General features: G+C 41.7%; 1 long non-coding RNA gene across 1 annotated transcript in view; it reads left to right on the forward strand.

The window, feature by feature from the left end:
• LOC149864827 (uncharacterized) overlaps window positions 1–9,228 on the forward strand; it is a 71,750-nt gene extending 62,522 nt beyond the window's left edge. The window contains exons 4-6 of the long non-coding RNA XR_016442296.1: window positions 4,086–4,172; window positions 4,716–4,758; window positions 9,140–9,228. This is a non-coding gene — a long non-coding RNA (uncharacterized LOC149864827). The remainder of the gene's footprint in view (window positions 1–4,085; window positions 4,173–4,715; window positions 4,759–9,139) is intronic.
• The last annotated feature ends 316 nt before the right edge of the window (window positions 9,229–9,544 follow it).

Genomic DNA, 9,544 nt, shown 5'->3' on the forward strand with positions numbered 1-9,544 from the left:
ATACTTATCACTCCACTGGAATGCTCAATTCAGTTCTGAAGTTTCATATGATACAGTATGGTTTGCTTCATCTCTCTAGGTAGCAGCCAGGGAGCTGTATGTATTGGTGGTAAAACTTTACTGAAAACTGCATAACAGGAAGTTTTTGCGATGGAATTCTGAGCCCTTTCTTATATATATTTTTTCTCCTTTTTACCTGCGTGCTTCAGGGGTTTAGCATTCAGATGACCTTATGGCAAGGGCTGGAATAGCTTTTTCTTTAATGAGATTTTTTCAGCCTTATTTTATTGTATTAGACTGTTCAGAGTAAAATCATAAAAAGTCTACTGTACCATATAAATGATTCGCTCATGTTTAAATAAAAAAAAAGTGGATTTTTGCTTTGTAGGCTACCGTACCTATTTGTTCCTGTTTCCTTAATATTGTTTTCTCCAGATGTTGGAAGTTAAAACACCCTTGTTATTTTTTCCAGTGTCACTCCTTGCTACTTTCCATAGGCAACATTCACCAAAGCCAGGCAGTGGAGGAAATAACAGATGTGTTAGCCTCAAATTATAGGCATAAAAATAACCTTAATAAAATAGGTATTAAGTGACAGCACTTTACAAAAATCCAGGTCTAATTTAGTCTAGCCTAGAAAGCAATAACCTAAGGGAACCTCAGAGATGCACCCATGGATTGCAGATAGTTTGTTGCAGCGCGACAGTAGCTTGGATGATGACAATCCCAGCTTGCTGTCAGCGATGCGTTCCAAGAGGGGCTGTCAGGGTGTGTTTGCACTGGCCACTTTTTCTGCCTGTGAAGCTATTGTGTTGTCACAATTAATATTCCATTATATAGCTTCTAATTCTGCCAGAGAAACCTTCCCTCCCCTTTAATAAAAAAAAAAAAAAAAAAAAATCAGCCACTCTGACTTTGAATCCAGACAGAATTGTCACCCTGGGTTTGCTCTCCTTTTACCAGGCCTTTGGTTCCTGCTGTTCACAGAATGCTGCAGATGGCTGCCTCAGCAGGAAGCCCTTCCCCCTTCCTTAATGGAGCTCGTGGGAATGCAGGGATCCTGGAACTGAAGCCCTCCTTCCCTTCCAAACCTCCTCTCCAAACCCCTACTGAGTAAAAGGAAAAAAATCCCCACATCCCTGGAAACATTTTTGCCAGCCTGTTTTTCAGTAAAATCTTAAATTAACCACTTCACTCCTGATTATAATAAAGATTTGTTATTGAAACAGCTTCTCTTTAATGTCCTGAATCATTTCCACCCGCTCATTGAAGTCGTCCATTTGGGTTGCATTAGGGCGTCCTACTTCCATTATGTAATAATTTCAAATAAATGAAAACAGGTTTGAATTCTGCAACAATTAGCAAAGTTTTAGCACATTCCCCCTTCCCCTTCCACACAGGCACCCCTTAAAAAATAAAAAAGGTTTTAAAATAGCTCGGGTGAGTAACTTCATAGTTTTCTTTTCCCAGTTAAAACCTCCTCTCAGATTTACTCTAATGCATCATATGGGTTAAGTTATGGCTCCCCAGTTATATTTATTTTGAGTGCAAAATAAAAACAGGCTTACATATTGTGATTTAACATAAGGGAAGAAGGAGTTAAATGCCTGAACAGAGCACTCCATTTATAATTTTTGTTAGGAGCTCCACACTGCACATTAGAGTGAGGTGTGTCTTATAAAGAGGGTGTTTATATTGGATTTGATATAGTTAAGAGATTCAGCTTACATATAATAGTCCCCTCTAAGAAGCAGCATAAAACTGAATGAGTTCAGTGGGATTTGCTAAAGTATAAAATATAGTATAAAAGTCTAATCTTATAGACTAGTACCAATTGCACAGGAATTCATCTTTTACAAAACACCTAGTACAGAGGGGAAACAAAAAGTGGGACCAAATCTGTAATGCTTACTCATAGGAATAGTCACAATGCCTCCCATATAGCCTTCACTGGCATTTCTCAAGTAAGTAAAGTTACTAGTGTGAGAGAGGCTTGTAGGATGGGGCCTGTTATTTAAATAATTTTTCCTTTAAAGTAAAAAGTCCCTGATCTAAATGAGATTTTCTTACATTGACTTGAATAGATTTTGGATCAGGCCCCAAAGCTATTTGGAAATATTACAGTGTATAACCGGTAATAGTGCATGTCACTATTCTATAAAGAAAATTACTCAGTTTCTGAGGCCAGTGCTTATTATATGATAAGTGTATAAAAATCTTACTTTAAATTAATAATCCAGAAGCATATAGTAGCAGCCCAGTATAATTAAGAAATACCTGGAAAACTGGAAGAGTTTCTAGATTGAGGCTGTGGGTAGATACACTCAGAGATTTTTAAGAACTCTATTTATAAGATAGGAATAGCTCTGGTAGTCTACATAATATGACAGGGTCATTCTTGATCTGACCTAGGGAGAGCTGGCTTCAGTTCTGCTGTCAGCAGTATGCCAGGCTTCCAGTGTCTTCTAGCACCCATTGAAGAAGCAAAGTCTCTTGAAGTGGAATGCAACAAATACCACAGCAGAAATAAGAGGCAAATAGAAAGCATACTAGAAAAACTGCTTAAATAGAAAGGACCATATGATGCACCCTGAAGGCCATTTGGGATAAAAGCTGTGGGTTCATTAGTTTCACAGTAAGAACAATTTAGGGAGGATTGTAGAGTGGAAAAATAAATATACATCTGCACTTAAACACAAATCTAAAAGGAGGAACACATGGTAACCTCTGGGTGCCAGCTTTTTTTAATGAAGGTTGCAAAGCCTGTTACGTTTGATATAAAGTCTGAATGAATACATATAAATATTACACAACTTCTTAGAACTGATGGTATCACACTCTGGGGTTGTTACTTTGAGTTTGTTTGCTGCCAATAGAGCCATGATTCAAAATACCATCAAAGGTTGAAAGTTTCCAAAACTGCATCTGTGTATGTAATTGTGAAGGAATCTTTAGAAGTACATATTAGGAATGAAAGGGTTTAAATGGAGTAATGGATAACTTTTGAAAGCAGTTGACACACTGTCTGTGTCAGCTCAAAAAATTACACTCTCCGACAAAGCAAGAGTGTGCTGCTCAGCAACAGATATTAGGGTATCGCCAAAAGGAAAGCAAGGATGAATAGAAAAATCACTAAAAATAGAAACAGTGAAAGGAAAAATAGTAGATATTTTGTTGCCAGATATGAAAGCTATAATCTACCCAATAATAAGAAATAAGTGGTAAGTGATGTCGTCATACAATATTCTTGTCAAACGGTCAAATGTTTGGGCTTCGTGGTTTTTCAAAGACAGATTTATTGCCCAAGATGAGGGGAAAGTTCTACAAAATCCACTCCATAAAAAAAAACATTTGTGTATGATCTCATTCATTATGACTTTTACTGTACAGCAGAATAAGTGATCATAGTAGAGATGCTTGAAAGGTAAAATGTGACCAAATGTTGCTTAAATATAATAGATAAAACATGAATTGCATTTCAGGAAAGAAAAGTAGTCACCCTGGAAATACTTTAAATGTTTGCATGTGTAATGGTTCTGCAAGACCCAGCACACTAATGATGGGCCATTGCAGTGAGCTGAAAAGGAAATCCATTCCCGTACAGTGCCCCTATCCAAGTCCATTAAGAAATAATGGTTGTAAGATGAAAGTCTTGTTAGGGTTTCAATGAAAATGTTTGGCACACTATGATGAAAAGTCAACAATCTGCTTTTAACGAGAGACACTGGAAAAACTTTGGTTAACATACCACTGAAAATATTAATTCTCTTTAATGGCAGGATGCAACACAGCTTTTTATAGTTTTTGATCCTTGTCATAAATTTGGCCATGACAAAAGGATACTCCAGCATTAGCTCACTGGCAAGAACATTAGCTGTTTCCCAACACTAAAATGTTAGTCCATTGGATTCTTTGTAAAGTACCAAAGGGCCAAATTCTTTGCTTCAAAATAAAGTGGGACAGCCCAAAGTGTGAGAGAATAAAAGTAACTTTTCAAATGTATGAGAGCTGAAATGGATTGTAGTTAAGAGCAAGAAAACAAGACAGCTTTTTTTTTTCTTTTTCTTTTTCTTTTTTAACAGCAGCTCCTTGCCAGAGGGTCTAAATATAATACTGATGGGACAGAAAGATTTATTTTTGGATGAAATAACAAAGGACAACAGCCTTACAAAGTAGGATATTCCCAGCATTACTGTCTGTTTTTGTCACTATTCTTGTGATATTATTTCTTATGTACAATTTATGCAGAGAAAAAAATGTTTTCATGTTTTAAAATGAACTAAGTGGTACATGGTGAAAAGTGTTGCTTTTATCAGTTCAGTGAATGAAATCTGGCCTTAGATTCCCATCTATGGAACAATGCTTCATTTGTTTAAAATCTGGACGAGGAGTCGCCTGTCTAGTAAAGTTAATATAAAAATAGAATAATTCATGACTATGCAAATTCATGACTTGTAGTTGCTAATACCATCTTCTGGGCATCATACAATGTGATCTGTTTCCTTTGCAATAAATAAAAATGAACAAGAGAAACTGTGCAATAAAATAATAGTCCATCCAGCCCTTCAAATCCAGACTTGTTCCCTGTGTAGCAAACTTGAACCCTATTAGAAACATGGTAAAGTTTTGTTTTATATTGTGAGAACATTTTATCTCTACTCTACTCTTTTTATCTAATAATGACTATATTAATTCGTAGCACTTTTCACTTACAGATCTTAAAACACTTCATGGAAGAAAGGGAAGTAGATGATCCAGGTGAGGCACCCAGAAAGCAAGTGATTTGGCCAAGGTTGTCCAACGGGTCAGAGGCATGTCAGGGTCTCTGTTCAAACATTCCTGGCTGGGCCAACCGCTTGAATCATCGCACCTGCCCCTGATTTGTGGCTAATGAGACTGCCCTAGTTTTCTGCAGAGGCCAGCAACCAGATTTGCTGCTGAAAACACCACTCACCCCTTTTCAGCAGGCTTGCGGCTTCAGGCTGCAGACATGCCTTGACACGGTCCCAGTCTGTTCCAGTAAGCTTTGTGTTCACAGCTTCTTCTCATTCTCCTGACTTTGGCTTTGTAGCCCCTGATGTGTTAAAAGTCCTGAGTTGGCTTTGGCTCTTGAGTACTGTGGGGGAGAAGGGCAGAGGTATGTAGAGGCAGCCCAAGATGGTTGGGGGCAGGTGGCAGCTGTGGGCTCCGGCTGCAGCCCCAACCTCAACCTTGGGCTGAAGCAGGAGCTGCGGCAGTTGCCTACCTCCCCACCACTCCTTGCTGCCTTGTGCTTGATTAAAAAGCAAAGTGGCTTTTTTCCCCATGTTAAATGGATCATCTAATCAAGTAAATATGGTAATCGGATGTGCAGTTTTATTCTAGTACCGCAGTATTTTCCTGATTTCTTAAAGGACCATTCTCTCTTAAAAAGTAAAAATAATGTAATTAAAAATTGTTAATTCTGTCATATTTGACAGCCCACATTATTCCAATTATTTTATCTCTTTTTGGCTTGAACTTTAACAGTGAAGCAACTTGATACAGCTTACTTATGTCAATTTTTTTCCATTACTTTCTAGTGAACTTCAGTATCACTTCCATGTATTATTACAATGGTGTAAAGTTTGGATTGCAAACTATAGAATTTTAAAAAGGACACACACAGAAGGAAAAAGAAAATGCTTCAATAGGTATCAATCTTGTAAAATGCCAGGTTGTACCAGGGAGGTTTAGAGAAGGTATCTTTTCCAAAATCTGAACCTAGATCCAAATCTATGACCCATTTGTTTAATTTTATCTGACAGTTTAAAAAGTGGGGAGCATAAAAGTTGGAGAAAGGGATCTCTCTGAAAAGTTGAATTTAGGTCCAAATCTAAGAGCCATTCCTTGACTTTTTCTCTGTCAGTTTCAAAAAAGGAGACATTGGAAGGACTTAAGTGAAAACAATGTCATTGAGCTATGCTGTAGCTAAAACGTTTTATTAATGAGAATATTATTCTGTACTTTGAACAGAGTAAGGAACATGTACTTCTGGGGCATACAACATGCAACCCACCGAGATAATATCAATGGCCTGGTGAGCTGCTTGTGCAGCAAGTCAGCCATACAGTATGTGAATCAGGGAGCCTTCCATTGGAAATATAACTTGTCAGTGGGATCTGAACTATACTTGTTCTTCCTGATAAGCGCCTTCCTGGTTCCCAGATGACACTTGAAATGTAAGGATTTTCCCAGGATTTCGTACTTCATGCTGAGGGGATGGAGGTATTTCAAACAGCATGTAAGGACATCATGCAAAAATAAAATGAGGTGACTGTGGGAATGGTGAGATGTGGATAAGAGAGAGTTTCATGTTCTTTTACAGCGCTTCGTTTGGTAAATAATGCCAACTCTCACATTCAGAATTACAAATGCTAAGGCTTTTCTGACACTATAACTGCTGTCAAAGGGCTAGATAATTATGGGAGGCTTTTACTTCTCTGTTGTGATTTGGCGGGAGCTTCAGATTATTAAAGAAACAATGACATTTTAGATAAATGGCATAATTAAAGTGCCTTTGATATTTCTACTCTGAAAACTGTTTCATTTTCCCCAAAGTAATGCAGCCCATGTTGTACAGTCCTTAATTCCACAAAGAGATCTCAGACCTTATTGGGCCTGACAGTTGCCTATAAAAGGATGCCAGTGAAGAAGAAAAGCCTTAATTCTGAATTTCCTTATTTTGTGAATCATGGCACTACTTTATCATGTTAGTTTTGGCTTTGATAGAAAGAACTTGGACCTAAGGTATCTAAAGAAGCCCCAAAATCATTGTACTAGTTACACTTTCAGAATATTATTAGGCCCTTGGTTCTCTTTGGAATCAGAGTTCAAACTATGGAACTCTGGGGGCACAAGGTGGCTAGAGCTGGCTGTGTCTTACCAGCTAAGAATTCCCCTGGTGGGACAGAGCCTAAGCTGGAATAGTCAACTGCTATGCTGCTCACTTCAGCCTTAGCTCTTTGGGGCTTCCATATTTCCTAGATTAGAAGATGAGGTTCCCCCCCCTTCATTTAACATGGGGGGGAAAAGCCCCTCATAATTGAGCACAATGGGAGAGGGGGGAGCTGGGGGAAGTGGGGAGCTGCTGCCACCTCCTGCTGTTTCTGCATGGCCCACCTCTTCTCCCCCATAGCCCCCAGTTTTCCCCTACTCCCACACCACTTCTCCCTCTCTTCCCCTCTGCCGCATTCCTCCTCACCTTTTCTCTGTCCCAGTAGGGTCCATCCCTGCTGCAGCATGGGACATGGAACATGGCTCCATAACAGCAGCACAAAGTTGGCACTGCTGCTCCAGCCCAGTCCCATAGCGGTAGTGCCAGCTCCACAGGACCCATAGAAGCTGCCTACCCCCTCTCCCAAATGCCTTGTACTACACTGTAAGGCAAGGGACTTCCCCCCTCCATGTTTAACAGGGCAGGGGCTTCATTTTTTTAATCGAGCAAATATAGTATGATAAATTTATAAGTTTTCCATGTTGTCTTGTATTCAGGCAAATATGCTATTTTCAGCTGATGGATAGTCTCTTGGGGCATGTCCAGATGAGCATGCACATGCCTCTTGTAGCATCTCAAACCCCTTTGAGATGCTGTAAGAGGCATGTGTGGGAACAAAACAACGTTCCTGGCACTGCAGATTTGCAGCACAGGGGCAAAATTAGACTCCTGGCTATCCAAGGGGTCAAACAATACCCTGGTGGAAAAATGCAGGGCAGGGCACAGTCCCAGACTGTGACCTGAGGCAACCAGAGTTTCAGTCCTCCACAGAGATGCTCTGGTGGGCAGCCTATTGCTGGCCCTCACTCCAGTGCTGAAGCTGTTGGGAGCACTGTTTGAGGGATATGGCCCCTGTAGTGGGGGATGTGGTCCCATGGGGGGCAGAGGGCAGGGAACACACCCCTCCTGAGCAGTCCCTCCCACAGTCCCCCCACAATCCACCCACACCTACATACACACCCCACAACCCCCACATCCCTCTACAGCCACCCACATCCCTTCACTCCTCTTCCCACCCTCCTTCTGCCAACTCCACATCCCCAGCACACACCCTGTATGCCCTGCTGCCAGACAGGATGAAACCTGCTGGCAGGAGCTGTGGCTGCAGGGGCATCTGTCCCCACATCCTGGTTAGTGAAGGGGTTAGAAGGAGCTCTAACTGCTCTATGGTAAAAAAACCAAAGGCAAACAGCAAAACATATACGTATTTAGAATTCATTTTATTATGATGATAGAGACACTGGTAGGCTTCCACATTGTTTTAATAATGTAGATATATCAATAAAACATTGCCCAACTGATATCTGTCTGTCTGTCTGTCTGTCTGTCTGTCTGTCTCTCTCTCTCTCTCTCTCTCTCTATATATATATATACATATATATCTATAGATCTATCTATCTATATAGATATATATAGTCATCTTTTGTTTTAATTGTGGAGGAACATGGATTTCGGGTATTTTACAGAGTGACTTTGGGATTTTTTTTTATCAGGGATTTTTCAGTTTTCCAATAGGGAACACCAGAATTCCTGCTAGGGAGACAAGTGGCAGGACCCAGGCAGAGGAATCTGCTCAGAGCTGGCACCTTGGACCCAGCTGGAGGTGGCTGACCTCCTGGCCAATTAGGGCCAGGAGGACATGCTTTGACAGTTCAAAGCAGGCTACCACACTGGCAATAGCTGCCCAGATGGCCAGGCAGGGGCACACATGGCAGTAGTGCCACACTAAGGCCAATTCTGCGACCACATTCCATTGGCAGCAGGCCCAGAGGGGCAGATGCCTCTACTGGCCATGCAATCCCCATCCAGGTCTGGCAGGTGCACAGCAAGTCAGAGCTAGGCATTAGCCCCCACTACCAAACTGCTGCAGTGGGTAGAGGGTGCAGGGAACTCTTGGTTAGGACTGTTTCAGCAGTCCAGCTGGCACAAGGGGTAGAGTCCCCAGGTACCAATTGGCCAGCACAGGTGCTGGCCCCAGGTTCTGGCTCCCCCTGGCTGCAGGAGCCAGGCAGGGGTATTTTGCCCCAAGTGGCAGCACTTGCACCACACCAAAGTTCATGTCCGGGACGTGTGCTGAGACAAAAAGCCCTGACTCAAATTTGCACCACATCACTTCTATTTTAGCTGCTGCAAGCACAAGTGCCTGCATGTGTGAACCCACCCCTGGAGATTGTTACCACTATGCAGAGGGAGTACTATCATGCAGCTGCACCCTCTTTTCTGACCACATGGCAGGAGCATCAGCCAGGGATTTTTTGAAGTCCCCAAAGAAGGTAAGAATTCCCTTCCTCCTTTCTCTTCTTTGTCCCCTCCCCTCCCATGCCTTTCTACTCTGCCTGCCACTGCCACTGCCACTGTCCTCTCTGTGCTGGGGGTAAGGGGAGCTCCTGTCCCACTCTAGCTGGGTTGCATGGGGGCTGGTCTTAGGTCAGGACAGTGGTGGGAGTGGGCAGGCATGCTTCTCACTAGCTCAGAAACTGGCATGGGGAGGGGGAACCCATCCACCTGTCACTGTTGTCTCAGGTTCCT

This window comes from Crocodylus siamensis, chromosome 5 (assembly GCF_052110815.1).
Source record: "Crocodylus siamensis isolate JL-2025a chromosome 5, ASM5211081v1, whole genome shotgun sequence".
In the NCBI taxonomy this organism is placed as follows: domain Eukaryota; kingdom Metazoa; phylum Chordata; order Crocodylia; family Crocodylidae; genus Crocodylus; species Crocodylus siamensis.